Source organism: Daphnia magna, linkage group LG3 (assembly GCF_020631705.1).
Source record: "Daphnia magna isolate NIES linkage group LG3, ASM2063170v1.1, whole genome shotgun sequence".
Classification (NCBI taxonomy): domain Eukaryota; kingdom Metazoa; phylum Arthropoda; class Branchiopoda; order Diplostraca; family Daphniidae; genus Daphnia; species Daphnia magna.
Window position 1 is genome coordinate 5764901 of NC_059184.1, and position 19219 is coordinate 5784119.

At 41.4% G+C, this 19219-nt stretch overlaps 2 long non-coding RNA genes across 3 annotated transcripts; both read left to right on the plus strand.

Annotated features, from left to right (window-relative positions):
- The first annotated feature begins 211 nt into the window (after positions 1–211).
- LOC116919555 lies at positions 212–2069 on the plus strand. Its single transcript, XR_004391947.2, has 2 exons — positions 212–1071; positions 1131–2069. It is a non-coding gene; the product is annotated as an uncharacterized LOC116919555 (long non-coding RNA).
- Positions 2070–3968: 1899 nt separating this feature from the next.
- LOC116919556 lies at positions 3969–5816 on the plus strand. 2 transcript variants are annotated; one of them, XR_004391948.2, is made up of 3 exons: positions 3969–4431; positions 4544–4601; positions 4743–5816. It is a non-coding gene; the product is annotated as an uncharacterized LOC116919556 (long non-coding RNA). The 2 variants fall into 2 exon arrangements; XR_006643985.1 differs by having other exon boundaries at positions 4544–5816.
- The last annotated feature ends 13403 nt before the right edge of the window (positions 5817–19219 follow it).

Sequence of the window (19219 nt, forward strand, 5' to 3'; positions counted from 1 at the left end):
GTGCTGGGCGGTGACCGGCCTAGCAGCAGAGAAACGCACTCTGTACACCCTCTCTGCCTTTGTGACTGACTCGCCATCCCAACTCATCCAATTTCATGGCAGCCGGGGCCGGAGCTGCGGCAGCTATTCCCCGGGAATTGATCCACTGATTGCTGCCACTATGCTAAAGGGTGGAGAAACATAAACTGCTGTATAATGTATATAATATATATACTGTATATATATGGAAGAATAGAAAAGCAAGCCGAAGGTGATGGACTTAAGGAATAAGCGTTACAGTTAACACCGCGAAGGGCTGCTATGGTCCATCTTAAAACCGGACGATTCAACGCCGCACATGATTTCCCTTTACAGCGTTTTTTCGCAATTCTCTTCCGCAGGGTGGCAGCATATTAGCGCCAGACGACTTGGTAAAACTTGGTAAGTCTTTTTTGTTTTTGTTTTTTTCATATCGCCTGCAGTTCATGTATGAGATGTCCCATCTGGTGTGATGAGGGTGGCGTCCAACTGCCGCCGGGAGCCGCTCCGTTGCCCAACAGCCAGCGATGCCAGTGCAGCATTTTTGTGAAACTGTATATGTATAGACAACAGAGGCAAAGTGTAGTGCCAGTAAGGCTGGGGAAGAAGGGAAGCAAATACATAGCCTTTGCCGCTGCATCCGGTGTGCAGCCCGTACGTGCACACATCCTTTATGCACTCGCTTGGTCTGGTTTTACATTGGCCCGTCCTGTGGGATGGATGGGTGGGTGGGGGGCGCTACCATAAGCAAGCGGAGCCGATCGATTGACGACGCCACCACCATCGCTCACGGCAGCTCTTACTCGGATGCAGCAGGCAACTGCTGCTGATGAGTAGCCAATCCAATAAACGAGATCTTCTTCACGATTAATTCGGATGTGAGTCAAGACGCATCGACTACCTTCATCGATTTGCCAATTGAAATCTTGTTTCACCTCCTTTCTACGTGTGTTCTGCAATCATTTTTAGGGCTATCAGGTGTCTATTGCATGTAAAACTATAATCAAGCAAAACTACAACTATACAAGCACAAAGATAAGCTCATTTTCATAGGTAGTATACAATCTTGTTCACAATGCCGATCCTGTTCTAACGTAATCATATTTCATTAGTTGAACACATATCCCCTGGTCGCATGTCATCCTGAGTGATAGCATCAACATCTTGCCACTTCCTACAGCCTCTGTTCAATTCACACTCGACTATGTTCATCCCTTACAGTTGACGATATGTTTCAATTTCATTTGCGAACTGTGACAGTGTCTGTCATCCACACCAGTTCCAAAGTGCCATGATTTGCCCACCGTCGTCTTCTCTTAACAAAACGACACATAGAGACGTCCATTTTTAGTCATTACACAAGCCGTTGATTTTTTTACTTCATTGACACTGTAATCCACTAGTAAAAGCCTATAGCAACTGATCGCGGCCTTCAGCATGTGCGAATATCCTTCACGAAGAGGATAACAACCTGCCGCAAAGATTAGATTTGTCCCTGCACTCAGTTGCTTAATGCAATTCTCTTCGTCTCATTTTTGTTTTTGTTCTTCGACAACCCTTTTCGTTCTTTTCCTCCGGCTTCAGTTTGATGTAGACTTTCAATACAATATATGTACTGTATATATGTCTCCATCACAGTTAGAGCACTAACTCTCCCGCTGCTCCCAATATTTTATTTTATTTTTTTCTCTTTCTTTTGGCCTCTGTTCGGTTGGTATTGTGTTAAAACTGCATCTCTCCCTCCCCCCCCCCTTTTTTTTTTACCCAGCTGCTTTTATGTAAGCATCTGCGGTAGGTCCAAGTGGTGTGCCATTGTCAACGACACCTGCAACCACTCTCATCATTCGATTAAACACGCCCCCCTCCCAGTACATTTACTGCGTGTATGTATATATATGTTTGCATCGTATATATTCTATCCATTCTTATTATAGGAAAGTCGGGTGTGTGTTGCATGTTCTACCTTGTTACATTTTTCGTTGGCTCCCCTGTTGTACTTCCACAAAACACAATTGAGGTTCAGGGTTCGATGAACAAGTTCTTACAAGTCACTTGCTGTGAAACTCTTTCGTTCGACGCTTGGCTTTCGTTCGTTTAAATGAACGTCACCAATCTACCAGCCCGAAACTTTGTCTAGTTGAATGACTATTTCAAACTAATGAGATCGTCTCGTTAGTCACTACTCGTCTTTTTTTTATCGTCTCCACTTTGAATAATGGAGAAGAAATAAAAAAAGGGTACAATGGGGTCTTGTCTTTCACGTACATGCACTTCCGGCTAAGAGGTATAATCAATCGAAAATGATTGAAAGCTCGTTATTGCATAATACACAAGGAATTAAGTCTAACAAAAAAAGATAAAACAAAACAAACTCGAGTCATTTGCATCATCGTTTATAAAAGGGCTTAGGTTAAATGGCGTTGGCATGGTCTACTTTGCTTAAACAAACTTCTGTTTAATACCATTCAAATTGGACAAACGCACGTCAGCTCTGTAACGTCTGAGAACGATGATGCAATCTATAAATAGCCTTTGGTGTTATTCTTTTCAGCCTTCGTGCGCCTAGCGATAAATGATGATCGTGTTAGTTCTAAATGATATACTGTAGACTGTCCAGTATATTTACTACACCATGTTTCCATCTGTTTGATTAAAAATAAAAAAAAGTAGAAAAACAAAGAATGGGAGCAGTTCTTGGTAAACGTCCGCCCGGTTTCAAATGCCGCTGGCTTTGAATTCTTCGAAGAATCGATTTTGAACGTGAACATGTTGTAGTGTCTTGCGATCGATGAAATGCTGGCACGACATGTATGAAAGTAAATAGAAAACCATTCGTTGAATAATAAAGATAGATCGTCTACAGAGAAGTCAATAAGAAAAGTCTGCTGGATGGCGGGTCACGTGAACGGACGTCGAAGCTTCCGAAGGAGGAGGAACTTTACAAAATAGGTGGAAAAGGCTTAAGGATTTGTGTCGATAGTTTCACTCAAAACGAAATAATTAAAGCAGCTGCTGGAAATTGGCAATAAAAGGAAGTAATGTGCAAAAGACGAGCGTCCAACTTTTGAAAGCACCGCAAACCAATCGATGGCAAATGCTTTCTCTGTAAACGCCTCTTCCTGCTGCCCTTTTGTTTGCCTTTACATCTCATTCATAAAGATCAATACGGACGCGATCTTTAACCATCAGGCAGGCAACAGTCGCCTCTAACTATATCCAAGTATATATGGTCAATGGGGGGAAGGGGAGAGCTATGCGGATGATTGATGCAAAACACTTGATTCACAAGTGCACCCTCCAACTGTTTCATTTGAATATCATTGCAAAATAAGCCAGCCACTAGTGCTGCTCATAAAAAATGCTCGCACACATCGTCTGCCGTCGTGCTGGAGATTCGGATATGAAGAGGAAATCGATAAAGACGAGCACAACAGCGAAGAAGAAAATTGAGAACGAGAGAAAGACGTCGATATAAAAAGAAGAAAGTAAACGGCCATTGCGTATTGATGGAAGGAGCGGGAGAAATGAGTCACGCTCAGCGTTGCCAGTAACGCGTGATTCGATCGATTTCTTCTTTGTTTCTTTTTTGTTTTTTTTTTTTTTTTTGTATTTTGCTTCGTTTGTTTTTGTCGTCTTCTAATGCGATAGCTGCGTGTTTGTTCGTATGGCTGTGATGGCCGTCCAAACACTTTCATGTCCCTCTCGTTTGTTCCAGTTTGCACCTGTCGGCTCTACTGGTTTCACATTATCAAGTCCATATGTTTCCCTATCGTTCTGCTGACGGAATCAATTTCAGAGATAATGGTCCCCGTAACTCTTCGTCCCGGGCCGGACCTTTTGGCTATACGAGCCAATCAGCGTTGACCCGTAAAAAAAAATTAATGTAGGCTATATGTATATGTAAAAGCTATACACGTATCCCGTACGGAGATGTTATCTATCCGTTTTCCCATCGTCGTCTTCTTTTCGTAAAGCAAGTCTCTTTCCATGCACAGACTTTGGTCTGCACAGACAAAATAAGAGTCACAGCGCTGCCAGTTCATAATTAACAATCCGAACGAGTATCAGAACGTGACTTGATATAAAACACACGACGAAAGCAAACAAAAGACTAAGCAGCTTTCAAATAATCTGACCCAATCATGGCCCTTAAGACGCTAATCAGAATTTCATCGCCTTGTTTGTTTTGTTTCGTTTTTTTCAGATTCGACCGGTATGTATGACAAACTCCCCAACATGACGTGTGTGCGTGCGTATCTATGTGGCCCATCGTCGTGATCGCGGACGATGACATGCGTCGAGTTCATTAACCGCTATACGTTGTGCTACCCGCTGCGACTAACATCCCGTCATTTCAATCTTTAGGAACCATCGTCTGCATTCTTCCGTTACACGGCCATCGAGTCACGAGAGGTTGTCTCCATTTATTTTTATTTTTCTTTCGGTCGTCACTGACGCGCCCTTTTATTCACGTTAACAACAACACCAATATTTATATGCAGCCGTAACTGCTATTGTAATGCAGGATACGTGTTCCCTCCTCCCTACTGGCTCCTATATAACCGTCTATACGTATGCCTAATGTAAGTAGAGCAGACGGCCACAACCGAATGGCGTCATCTTCAATACGTTACAATACATCAGAGACTTTGATCAACGAAATGGGGTCCAGTCGTTCCCCCCCGTGAAAAAAAAAAAAATTCACCATTTTTATTCTGCTGAAGGTGCTGTTACTGCTGCCGGATTACACTGCATAGTGCTGAATCATTTGGTATTCAAGAACCAGACGACACGATGATTTACAGCCTCTACGTGTGTGTGTGTGTGTGAGTCTACAATATATATAGTACATATATACAGCAGGATATATATGTTGTTACTCCAGAGCCCAGAGGTGCTGGTAATAGCTTTTACACACACACACACACACACACACGAATGTCTGTGGAGTAAGGAGACTATACGAGAGCGGAGAGCCATGGAAATATGCTGGTGCCCTGTGCTATTTTGTTCCTTCTATTTCTCTCTCGTTCAGTTTGGATAGATATTTTTCTTTCGAATGTATATAGTATGTTGCAATTCAAGGAGTTGAGAAGGGCCAATAGCCAGCCACCATATCTGAAGAAGAGGCCACCAATTGACCATCACCGTCAGTTGCAGATGGTTATCTATCACGGCCAACCGACCGGGAGCAGTGTATCTCAACTGTCGCGTGCGGGGGGACCCAAAGGGTAGTGACCAACTTTGGCCCTTGTATGCAAATCAAATCGTTCTCCTTTCACATAACTCCCCTGATACTTTCTTCCCATCCAACCCCGTCCTTTCTATGTACACCAAACAAGCAACCATTCACCCATTTCGGAGCTGTCTCAAACTTTTTCTTTTTTTTTGCCTCCCGTTGGACCCTTCTTGCGCCCTCTATATTTTATGCCAACCGGCTAACAATCAAATTATGCTAATCGACTCTATAACGTGCGTCCAATTTTGTGTCAAAACCCTCCCCAAACGTCAAATCGCATCAGTTTATCATGAAAGCGCGGCAGTGGCAACGGATCTTCCGGTTGACTATTCATGTTGCGACGGAATCGACGGCGGTGGCGCTGGACGCCAAGGACCCCATTAAACACGACACACACACACACACACACACAAAAATAGGTTGCATCCCGCACATTACGCAACGATCCAAAGTTCCTCGTTCACGCTTTGTTTACACATCAATATCTTCTGCTGCCTCGTGCAGAACATTTGCTCTCTCAAAAACATACTAATAATAATAATAATAAATAATAATAAAAGAATTCTTTTTGCTAAATATTTGTGCCGCTTCTTTCATGTTTATTTCGTTCAAACAGGAGCACGAGAAAAACAGGAGAACGGATGTATTCAGTGAAGATGCTTGCTATTGTTGTTCTCTCAAATGGCTCATGGATGATAACGGAATCTTGCAAAGCGATACGCCCTTTACGTTAACGTCTTTCGTTTTTCCTTTCCAACTTCGGGCAACATGCGCTAAGGGATTGTATCATTATGAAACTCTTATTACTTTCTGTACGTCTTTCACGCAGCTCTATCAGTGACAGGGCAAGCAGAGCCATTAGCCATCGTTCTTTTGTAATTGCGCTATTATGCATCAGCTGATTACTGATTACATTATCGGCAAGTTTACATCAAGTAAGACGTACACTAATAGCTACTCTATATAGAAACAATAAACATCCTGTTTCTATTTGTGAGTTTCTCATGAATGGCGTTAGAGTCCCTCGTGTAACGACGGGGCCTGCATAATGCCGATTGTTACGCTCACCGAACGTTGAATCAAGCGCGCGCCCACATCCGATTTTTTGTTGTTTTATTTAATTCGGTTTTTTTTTTTTTTTAAATTGAGTTCATCTAAATACAGTTAAGCCAAAACAAAAAAATGCAGAGCTAATACAGGGGCCTGTATTGCTTCATTTTTAATTGTTAACCTCCAAACAAAACGTCTCTTTAAATAAAAAGAAGAACGGGTCATGAATGAAATATGGAACTGCTGACGCTGCGGGCTATAAACGATGTATGGATAGCCAGTTGAAAATATTTTTCAGTTTTTCAATCTGTCTACAAAGTGTCAGTGTTTTCAAACCCCATGTCTACAATGATTCGTTTCTTTTTTTTTTTGTGACGAGAGCTATTTGTTATACTTAACTGACATTCAAGGGATTAAAACGCATTTTCGAGAGCCTCAAATATCCAGTCTTAAACTACAACATAAAAAACAACAACTTATATAATTAAAAACAAAAATGAAACGTGATTATATTAAATTGGGTTGCACGACTTAGTCATTTATGGATGAGATACTCTTCGGTACGAGAGCTGATTACGTGTACTGAAAAACTAGTGTGCAGACCTGTGTGCTCTATATAAAAGATAGAGCAAATATCTTGACGTCTAACTGTCACACATGTTACTTGCTCACGAACACCCGGTGCTAGTTCCCATACGGTGTCGGGACCAAGTCAAACAACAACTTGGCCAACCATCGAGGAGGAAAACTATAGAATCAAAAGGGAAGCTCATAAAACTCAATGTGCTATAATAGTTTAACACACACAAGTGAGGAAGTGAATCAAAAATGGAAAGAAACACAAAATCAGGAGGAACGGATTGCAGGAAAGGGAGAAAACGTTTTCAACTTGGCTCGATAAATGGATAGGCCTATGGCTTTTCATTTATTGATATGGTGCAACTTGGTCAAAAGTTGACACTAGTAAAATAAATACGTATCTTAAACTTCATCGTCTATCAAGTCTCAGTTAGGGTGATGCGTTCTGCACGGCCGGAAAGTTTGTGAAATGTCGAGCTTAACAAAATTAAAATTAAAAACCAGAAATTAAATTTGAATGAAGCGACTAAAACTCTTTATAATAGTATATATATATTCGATCCGAATGTCGTTCACCACTTTTTGGCATTTATCGTAGAGCTGGCTTTATATGTTGTACAATTTGGCACAAAACCATTTGCCCCCATTTTCTAATTTATTTGTTTCTCTCTTTTGGTTCTTGTTGTTCTCGATAAATGTCAACGGCTATTCGATTTATTCTTCTACATATCTAACCATTCGTTCCCGATGTCGCTAAACAAGCCTTTTCTTTTTCAGTTCTTTCTCAGTTCTCTCTCCTTCTAGTTTCGCCTGAAGCTCTTCAGCAAAAGCCCCGTTTGTTGTAAACATCAATTTACATATTGCCTCAACCCGAATGCCACCATCCGTCAAGATAAAAACCAGGGCCTTCCCTTCTTATACTGTATAACCTCAAAACTCTGTGTTGTCTTTGTTTTGCCCGTTCTCTTCGTCTTTTCCTTGTCTCACAAAGTCGTTTGAGACACATCGTATACGATCCAAAATCGGCCACCCAAAAGAGTGAATTCCGACTTTCAAATCTCAATTTCTTTCGATTGTTTTTTGTCTTTTGTCGCTCAGTCGTTCATCTCTTTGTCCTAATAATACAGATGCAACACTACATTATGCCGCTATAGACGCACCGATGTAGCGTCTATGCATCTAAACCCCAATTGCAGGTCGTTATTGTATGTAGACTCTGTTGGTCCTGTTGCTAATCTTGTGGTTATCCAATGCGATGTGGTAGCAACATATTTTCATCGTATATATATCTATATATACTATGTGTGCTGTGCTGGTCGATAGTTTCTCTTTTTCAGAGTATCCATCAATCCGTGATATGCTGCGAGCAACGAACCGTATATATATATATGCAACTGCGGCATCTGTCCGAAATATTCTATCCCATCTCTATAGATGTATATGCACCACATGAAGACGGACGAATTGGGTGGGGTGGGGAGCTCTTTGCTTTTGCCATAATGAGTTATATGATTCCCCCCCGCCATATATCAATCTCTCCGGCTAATCAGTATCATGTCAGATTCTCGTATATAAACTGCAATGATTGTATACATATACAGAATAGCCCTATATAGTGCATTATTACTCAAATAACGTGACTGATGAAGTAGGGCCGAACGAAAATATCAGCGAAGAAATACGGATAAAGGGATAAGACATCTTTTGTACCGGAAAAAGGCCCTTATTTGTATTGGAAAAATGATAACAAAAAAATTGATCTGATTGAAAAAAAACATCGTTTGAACGCACATTTCTCCTGTTGTCGTGGAAGCTCGGCTTTATTCTTGGAATTTTGTTGGGCTGTTGGATCGACAAGAATGGCGTTGCTAGACTCTAATGGGCCTAACTAAGACGAGACCCTGTCACATTCCCAATGCCCTTGCACAGACGTGTATAGGTTAGCCCATACATATGTATAATTCAGTCAAGTAAATGATGCGGCCATTTTCTGAATAGACTCGCCAGACCAAAGCACTCCCCCACACTAGATGTAGAAGCCGACGCCAGCTATTGAGCCGGTGTGGGCGTTTCGACAGCCGAAATCCGATGAGAGTTATACACTCGTGGCCCATCGTGTTTCTCTTTTTCTTGGGTGATTGACGGACCAACCGGCGGGAAATTTCAAAGAGAAAAACAAAACAAAAACAAGGTCTCCTATTAATTAAAAAACAACACACCCACCATTGCATTTACGCCTTTATTTTTACGTGTTGTTGTTGTTGTTGTTGTTGTTGTTTTTTGGTGGAAATTGTATAGCGTGTGTGAAAAGCATATCCTGTTAGAAAAGTTCGTCCCCCTTTTTTCTTTGTATTGGTGCGCACTCGTCTGTTATATACGTAAGCTATAGCGTTTGTGTTCGTTAGGGCTAAATAGTCTAGATAGTGATACAATGTGTACTATGTACTATACATGTTTATGTTGTGCGTACAATATATCCGCATGGAACCGGAGCTGGATGTTTTCGTGGCTCCTCTACCAACTATTGGAAAGGCAAAACGTGTGTGTTTTTGAGTTGTTATTCTGACCCGATGGTAAAAGTTTTTTTTTTTTTCTTTTTTTTCTTTCCTAACACAGCACACACAGTCAGAATTCCAATTTCAGCTGTTAAAGAGAAATCCAGAGAGAAACCAAAAGGAGTTTAGAAAAAAAAGGTATACGCGTGTGACCCAATGGGCAAAGGAAACACGAACTCAAAAAACAAACATTTTAAGAAAACGAAGGGAAAAAAAAAAGTTTTTCCTTACCATTGATATGCAAAACTCTTGAAAGAAACACTGTCGACTATTTCCGGAAGTTTGTTCCATTTTACGCAATACGTCGGCTGCCCGCTCTCTTATTGCCTCGCATTTCTTTTCCTTTTTAAGAGAAAGGACATTATACTCAAAGCATTTTAAAAAAATTCGTGACAGTCTAAAGTCAGCAACGGCTACTTTATCGCATGCTTTAACACCGCAGGGTATTTTATATTTCTTTTTTTTCTTTCACAATCCATCTGGATGTACATGCGCCGCCATGTTTCCTCCTCTCATTCTCTCTCTAGCCTCTAGATACGATGGACGAATTCAACTACTTGTAACGTTCAGAAATGTCTGCCAAGTCACGTGCTTTGACCTATCTCTGCAAACTTATCCGCAGTCAATAAGCTACATACTTAAGAAATAAGAAAAAAGGATACCGGCTTCATGGCTTTGGGCTGCTGTTCAATCATGAACTATACAAATAAAGATAAATATCGAGCCGATCTTTTGATCTATAAACACAAGCAGCATCAGCTTCCTTTAGCTATCAAGCGGTAACAGCTACATGAAATCAGCAGGTGTAGGGCTATCTTTAAACGAATGCAGTTAGATCTTTTGTTTTTCATTTTTCATTGCCGACATTTCTACGGCAATCGGCATGCTTGGTAACGATACAAACAAATCAGCCGACAGCAAGCGCAATCGTGATCAAGTTGGCCATCACTAACGTCAAGGCCCAACCATTTTTCGTCTTTTGAATCTTTGAAACGCCATCATGTAGGCAGTCGTATCCTTTAATTCCGCATAGCTGTTATATGTAACCCAAGCAATCAATTGCGGGATTAAGTTCGACAATTACAGTCTTCATCCTTCTTATTAAGTATATAATTAAAGATTACGATTGCGTATAGGTAACTCTATATGTAATGCGTATAGATATTAGCGTATTTTCTAATTGCCGTATAGTCTATTGTACTCCGCTAAAATGGAATCCCCAAACTATTTTCAGAAATGAAACGAAATAATAGTAAGAGCTTGGTGATGTTGGTCAGCCTCTCAGGTGGGCTAATCATCACGAAAACGGACCCACGGATGATTAGTTAATTAGAGAGCTCAGCATGTGCAAGCGTTCGCGTGTTTGTGAGGACCGGTTGATGAGTCTGAGAATAGTAAACTATGAGAAAAAGAAAAAAGAAAAAATCAAGGGGAAGACTATGAAAGACAAGAGCCTTTTGCGGGAAAAAAAAAAAAGAAGAGCCGCCTTGTCAAGCAGCCGTATAGAACGGACACCATTTCCATCATCATCCTACACATACACACGCACTCCACCCGGTCTCGGTCCTTTGCTTTTTTGCCCAGTTCACGATGATGAATGGAAAGGGATCAACGTGATGAATGAGCCGTTCGGCCACGACCCAATCAAAAGCAGCAACAGCACCACAGCTCTGCCTTGCACGCACACGCCATGGCGTGTACTATAAATATGGTGCTCACACATTTATATAAATATGTGTGTGTGTGTGTGTGTGTCTGTACATATATATATTTCATATATACCGTATATCTATACGTACATTTGCTATAGCAGCCGGATAGAGTCTATAGCTCCGAAAAGATTCCAAGGAACCGGACGCTTGTCCAGACATTAAATGTCGTCGATAAGATGGAATAGATCAACGTCCTTTTCATCCACATCAGCCTAATGGGAAAAGAAAAAGAAAAAAAATGTAGAGTTGGCCGGCCGAGTGTACAGGCACGTCTGTCTATTATAGCCGACAGCATATTGTGCAGTAGGTCGTGTGTACAACGTCTATGCGCTTATGCTCGCAACTTCACACATACTGAATAGATAACGGAAATGCCTATACAGGTTAAAAATAGGCCGCTACGATAAGATAGGAAGCGACCAAGTGGACTGCGTCGCTACATCTATTATTCTCGGTCCCATCCGTGACAGCGGACAACTTTCAATTGGGCCGCAGAAAAATGCCTTCTTTCCATGGTATGTACAGTACCTACACTATAATGTATTACATGCAAAGGCCTACACACACAGCTGCGTCAGACGATTATATTGAACGATGACGTATGCCAACCTGACGCCGGAGAGTTGTCAGCCACTTTTGACCTTTTAGCCGGGTAAATACTGCTCCTCTTTATATCACTATGCCACTGGCCGTTGCTGGACTTGGAGCTTATATGTGTCTGCTCCCCTTTATTCTTCATTTTCTCGCTCAATTGCTTGACTGGGGATATAAAAGAAAATCCAACTAATGATTTATTCCGCTTCCTCTTTCATTTTTGGTCTTGTTCCTCTTTAGTCCCCCCCCTTAAAAAAAAACGTATGCAGCGCTAGAAAAAAAAAAAAAAAGCCAAATGTCGTCGATCGATGTCGTTCCAAGTTGACTGGGCTCAGTCTGGCGGGCCAGTCGTTATCCTGCGCGCGTCGCTTTCCCACTCGGTTGCCATACACATATATATCCGTTTGAGAGAGCGCATTTTTGCTGCTTTTTAATCCACACAAAAGAGGGCAAAATCGTATCGCAATAATAGGCTGCATCTGTACGGATTCATATTACATCGTTGGCGCATCAAGCCCCCTTTTTTTTCTTTCTCGCCATGAAAATTTGCCCCTCAGGAGTTTGAGTGCACGGGAACGTGGCTGAAAGAATTCGAAAGCAAAAAGGAAGGGAGAGAAAAGGAAAAAGAAGAGGGGGAGACAGAGCGTCTTAAGAATATAATAGAATGCACGGGCTATTCAAATCGACCCCCAAGTATGGATTTCTTCACGCACGCCGTGCGCAAGAGTATTGAACGATTTTTTACTTGGGTCCCACAAAGTTACTGGCTTCTCTTCATTTCTTTTCTTTTTTCTTTTTCTCCCTTTCTTCTTCTTCCAAGCCCTCTGGTTTTTCTTTTTTTTTCTTTCTTTCTTTCTTTTTCCGTCTTGCTTTCTTCTTCTAGCACTGGATTAGATTGAATCGATGTCCTCGACCAGTTGGGGCTTCGTTGGCCAACTGCTGTGTATTTTCTCTTTTCTTCTTCTTGTTCCTCTTCTCTTCTACCGAAAATGTTCACAGTGTACTACAAGCAGTAGATATATTTAGGGAGAGTCAGCCGCGTTGCCTTATGGTCTCGATTGGTGCTGCCTTATACTTGCTTTACCCTCTTTATCTCTCTCTCTCTTCGGGTTCCATGCAAGAGAGCCAGACTTCCAGCAAATTTCCGGCTACCATCCCTTCCAGAATCTCTCCGGCATCCTCTTCCCGTTACGTGGCCCGCAGCCTCTGTTTCCCCTCCCCCCATCTTTTATTTTTTATTTATTGCACTGTACCAGATTTTTCCGTTTTGCGAGGATAGAATATGGAAAACGTAAATTTATTCGAAAAATCTAATCGACTGAGGATTCACCCAGAGGCTTATTTTCTTCCTCGTACTAAACAAGATTTTCGGTGGGAAGCCTGACGGTTTTCCGTCAAAATATGATCATCCAATAAAAGTGCTTTTAAAGGATATAGAGAAGGTTGAATAAAATGTTTTAGAAAATGGAGGGGGAGAAACGCATAAAGCACCGGTGTCGAAGCACTCTGTAATGACACGGTGAACACAACTTGCGCATTTCGCAATCAGTTTGATTTGTTCAACGCCAATCATCAAAATTAAAATAATCAATAACTAACGTGAAATTTGATGTTTTCCCATTCGCACTTTTGATTGATTAAAGAATAAACTATAACAACGTTCCGCAATGCGTATTTAATGGTTGCACCGTCGAAATATCGGCAAAAGTTCGATGCATAGGAGAAGTGCAACGAAAATCAGTTGACGACGGGGCACGTTAGCGTGTCGGCATTTCCAAATGAGTTAAGACATTGTAAAAGAGCAGAGATCGTTAGATGACATTCCTCCTCGACGGTTCGCTTGTCTGTTGAAGCGGCATCCGCAATTCTGACCAAAGGCCGGAGCGAAAGTGGGCGTGCATTGATGGTTGTCAACTTTATAATGAACGACGAACGCGTTGTCGACTCACCATTTCAATGACGGCGAATCAAGTCTAAATTAAGTTAGCGCCGTTGCTCGTACTTGGCTGGCTAACCGACCACAAAGTTTATACGTCAGCCATCCTGCCATTGTCTAATCTCGATCAACACTCGCACACAGGACGAGACTCTGCACAACTCGGAGCTATACGACATTACATTTTGGTGTTGAGATGGTGACGGCAAAGGGCGCAGCTATATGGTCCCATTCAACGATCGATTGACGTAAAGGAGACGGCGACACGAAAAGCAAAAAAAAAACCAGTCGAGAAAGATGAAGAAGAATAAAAGGGCAAATAGCCGCGTTCCATAGCGACACAGAGCAGAGATCTCACTACAGGATATCGGTCTCTTTGTCATTGTCTTTGTTCTAGATGTCTATATTGCCTTCGTCTTTTAGATGTGCGCGATGCCGCCGCATAGTTTATACGGTGTACTATACACTCAGATTATGTTGGACTGTGCAGAGATGATCGAAAAGCCACCGCATGTATAGAGAAGGAGACGACAATACGCCCTTTTTTATTTGTTTTTATTTCGGTTCCTCGTCTTTTACGTTTTATTTCAAAAACACATTGTTAATAGTCGGCATCTCAGACTAGAGCATGTCGGTCGTGATTTTTCACGAGCATCGATAAATAGCGAGATGCACCAAAGCATCAGCAAGTTTTTGTTTTTGTTTTTTGTTGTTGTTGTAAAGGGCATAGCGTTATCCATCGAGGAATAAAGAACAGCAGAAGACGCTCAATAGCAACTCGACAAGGTTGGACAAAGATGAAACGACAGAATGAAATAAAACAAAATAAAAGGGGAGAAATGAAAGACACATTGGCAATCCATTTGTAAAACTCAAGGCTGACATAGAGACCACCAGAGATGGACATTCTTTCTTCACCTTCTTTTGTTTCTGTCGACGTACTTGTCCTTTGTGCCCCTCTCTGAAAATCACGGCCGGTTTATTCTTGACGTCTTTCGACACCATGCCGGCGCCAGCGGCCTAGCAAAAAGACCCAATTCAATTTGGACGCTGTTTTCAGCCTCTCGTCATTGCGAATTATACGCAACACTTTGCTGGCCAATGTCCAACTGCGTCGGTTTTAAGTCGAAAAATGTCGGGGCAACATGAAGTGACGAACAGACCGAACCGGGGCAAAGTGAGGTACATAGGTGAGAAACTCGGGATAAGATCCGTTGGAGCTATCGGGGTCGTGATAAGGCAAACAAAGAATAGGGACAACTGAAATGCTTCGAATGCGGCATCGTGACGACGCCATTCGCTCTGGTAGAATGAACAACACACAATGGGGAAACGATCGTGAAAGTGTCGTGATGTTGTAATCAGATTGAAAAGCTTATTGTCAAAACTGGGAAACATTCCTTTCTTACGCGGCAAAGACGGAACTCTGTTTGTTTTCTTAAGTATTAGATACGCTGAGGATCAGAATGCTGATGCTCTTCCCATTAAATCCTTTTACAACAAAGAAACTCTGCCTACATCAGTTATACGTATATGTCCCAATCGTATTTCATCCCCCGAATGGAAATAATCCCGGAAATAGTGAACGTTCATAATCCGCTGGATCACGTTTGTTTGGTTTTTATTCCTGGCAGAAGAATATTCAAATTCTTCAATTTCACATTCTGCGTTGATTGGGAATATGCGCCTCATCGTTCAAAAGTGATTCCATTGTGTATAACATATGTAACGCTTATTGCTAACAGACATTTCAACGCTGAAACGATGGCATGTACGATACAGGGCATGAATAGAGCATTACAATAAATCATCCGATGCACGAAAAAAAAAAAAAAGAGGCTTGCAATACGTTGAAAAGATCGTGGCGCAACCATAACATCGATATTAACCGCGTGACCTATGAATGGGATTACTCGTTGCGTGATAGATATCGTTCCAGATTTTCGCAGCATACAAAATGTCTCGCATTCAAACCCTAAAGAATTATGATGTTGCTTTCAACTATCGTGAAACGTCATACTCTCAAGCCAGCTACACAATATACATGACATCCAAATATGAATCGTATTTCTTCGTGTGCATCACATTTCGTTCAAGATCAACTCGTTTGGGCTATACGGTCATATGCGATAGATATACAAATTAGCCTTTCAGTTTTATACTGAACGTCCCAGAGTCTTTTATTGTGTGATGTCATATAGTTAAGTATCTTTTCATTGGATTAAAAAAAACAAAAAAACTGAAGGTGTACGTGTACTGTAGCGCAAACGTCTATCGTGTAACCCATTCTAAGATATGAGAAAGTTGATCGGGTCCGCGCGCGTGGCTGCTTTAAGGGACCTCAAAGGCGACCATTATTGTTTCTGCCCTTTTGGTAGGCCTTCTTCCTTGATGGTTACAATATATATATATATATACACAGTTAAGAGCTTTGGTCGGTTGCCTCTTCTCCTCTGGTTGTCCCGATATTTGCAAACAACAGAAGCCTCCCCCCGCCCAAACGCCGGTTTGCATGAGCGTGTCTTTGGCAGGCGAACAAAACAGGCGGGACATAACGATCGTAAACAAATGGAACGAGCCCTCCAAAACTGGTGTAGTATAAGAAGAAAAAAGGGAGATTCCATCATCTATCAAAAAAAAAAAAAAGAAAGAAAAGAAACGACTATACGCCGCTGCTGGAAAAGGCGAGGAGGAGCCGGTCGTATAAGCGAGCGTTTATGTATCAGCAACAGCCATCGGGTAATTTACGTTCACTGGCTATCAAAGGAAATAACGACAGCCGAGCAGCACGCAGTTCACTGTATATATACACCAGCCATCGCATTTATACCACCGCATTTTTTCTTTCTTTTCTCTTGTCGATTCTTTTTATCGATGCCTTCTATGTATAGCCTTAGTCCCGCTACAGATGATAGGAAAGGGATATTAGAGATGAAAAAAACAAAACAAAACAAAAACAGCCGGTATAGAGTGTTACACAGAAGCCTATATGGAACACCATTATATAATAGTAGAAAATAAAAAGTTGTACATTTTTCTTTCTTCATTATTATTTTTTCCACACGAGGTATAAATTCATGCCGCCAGTGCCAGAGGCGTCCAACAAATGTTTCGACAGCTGTGCAGCAGTTAACTAGACAACATCGTTCATCGAGCAAGAGTGATAACGGCGAGCTGAGAGGAAGAAAGGTAGATAAAATCCTCTAGCACAGACAGTCGAAAACGGAAATGAGGAGGGTAAAGAAAAGGAAAAGAGTCATACATCTTCCCAGCCGCTTTTCCCCCGTTAACGAGTTGCTAGTCGTAGCGAACGGCGGGTTGAACGGAGGCCGTCCATTTTCCGACATCACACTATTTTTTGGCGTTCGCCTTCTTCGCTGCCGCTCCTTCAATCCACCATTCCCAAATCATCAATCCTTCAAGTACCACCCATAATATAGTAGGCACGAGACGTTTCCCTTTGATTTTGGCTTTTTCTTTATTTCGTATATTCTATTATGGTATTTTAATATAATGACGGCAAACAATACTTTGTAGTATCATGTTTCCTTGTCTAGAATACCTTTGACTCGTATATACCTTCGTTGCTTCTGTATATTTTAAATGATCGATGTTTGTTTGTTTGTTATTTTTTAGATCAAAAGTCGAACGGAAATATACAATTTCGTATGCGGGCTGTAGGAGATGACGTGCATGAGACGTGACCATATACGAGGCTTATATATCAATCCATCCACACTTTTTATAGAATACACACCTTATATCATATACAAGACCTCCCCACTGAGAGCTGCCGCCTTTGTATATTTCTGAGATACGCCGGAGAGCAGCAAGTGATGTCGAAAGAGGGAAGAAAATGAGTAACAACAAGACGGAACAAAAAAAAAAAAGAAGAAACCGAGGAAAAAAACCAGGGATGCGCAATTCGATCAGGCTCACGAGCTGCACGAATTATTCAAATGATTTGTTATCGCGTTTCTCCATAAGTGATATTTCAATGGCATTTTTTTATTTGCTTTACCATCTTTTTTGCTTCCTCCCGATACTCGTATACAGCTGGGCGGCTCCTTTATTTTGTTGGAAATTCTTTTTATCTCAGGTGCCGTCAACACAGCCATGCCAAACCATAAATTTTCACGCGACGACGATTCGTGTCGCGAAGCAATAACTATAAAACAAGGAGAGATAAATACACGTTTCTTATTTGTTCTTTTCATTCCTATTACGGAGATATGATGTAGCTGGCCTTCCTATTCATCCACTTAGCCAAATGTCCTGCGTGAAGCCTTTGCGCATTATTTAGTACAAAACAAACGAACGTCCAACAAGACAACAAGAAGCAGAAAAAACAAAACAAAAAAGCTAACAAGATTTATCGCTATAAAGAATTCCATCGAGTTAGTGATTAAACTATATTTGATCCTTTTGAAATTCCGTGATTAAACATAGCTCCATTTTGTTTTGCTTCTTACGGCATGGTGACGTATAAGTTAAATTTTTGGCAACTGAGATTTCTTCTGTCGGAATCAGTGACTTTTGTCGGCTAGAATTCGGCATACGGCAGTAGAAATGACGAAAAGAAAAGAAGAAAAAAATGGAGTGGGTGACGATGATGTGGGTTGACTGGGTTTTGTCAAAGTTTCTGCTCATCTTGCATTTCCCTCTGTGTTTAGTTTTTCTTTTTTCTCTCTTTGAAAACATGAAAAGAAGATTTCTTTTTTCTGTACATTTACCATTGAAATCTTTAGTCATCTCAGCCCGTTTGAAGCGCTTCACTCACCGACCACAGAGACAGCACCCATTTTTATTTATTATCTCTCCTGCTTCGTCTGAAGTTTTGTGCTTATTCTCTCGAGACCAACTTGAAAACGACCAATATCTTTCCCCCCAATATGCACGTCAATAATGTTCCACTCACTCCAGCCTAAGCAGAGATGGAGCCCTGCAATTGCACGCCATATTCCTCCGATTGGCTGGAATCTATCAGCAAACACAGATAGTAGGTCTAAATAGATGTCATTTAACACAGCAACTGTATTTATCGAAGGCCACTTTTTAATTATTCCAGTTATTAACAATGGCCTCAAAATTTGCCATTTCAGCAGAGGAAAGGCAATAAAATCATACAAGGAAAATTGCCAACTCTGTATTCCATTTGACAGGGGGAAAAAAAGGAAGGGGGGATAGATTTCTTATGTCTGTGTATGAACTGCCTTCAAGCACATACCCCACCCATATCGCCGATAAATAAAAAGAATTCATGAAATAAAAAACAAAGAAACCGTCCATGACACGGTTTATGTTGGCCGGCCGGAGGGCTATACCATTGCTTGTGTAGCGAGATAACATTAACCCCGCGTTATATACGGTTTATGTAACGTTGTGGAGCCAACCGTGCGATAAAGCAGGCAGTAACCCGAATCATCACACACAGTCATCGTGAATCGGTAGATTATTATTCAACCGGGCGCCAGAGAGTTTCGTGATTTCTCGGCTTATCTGTTCTGCCTGGCGGGATTTGAGTGACTGTATAGGG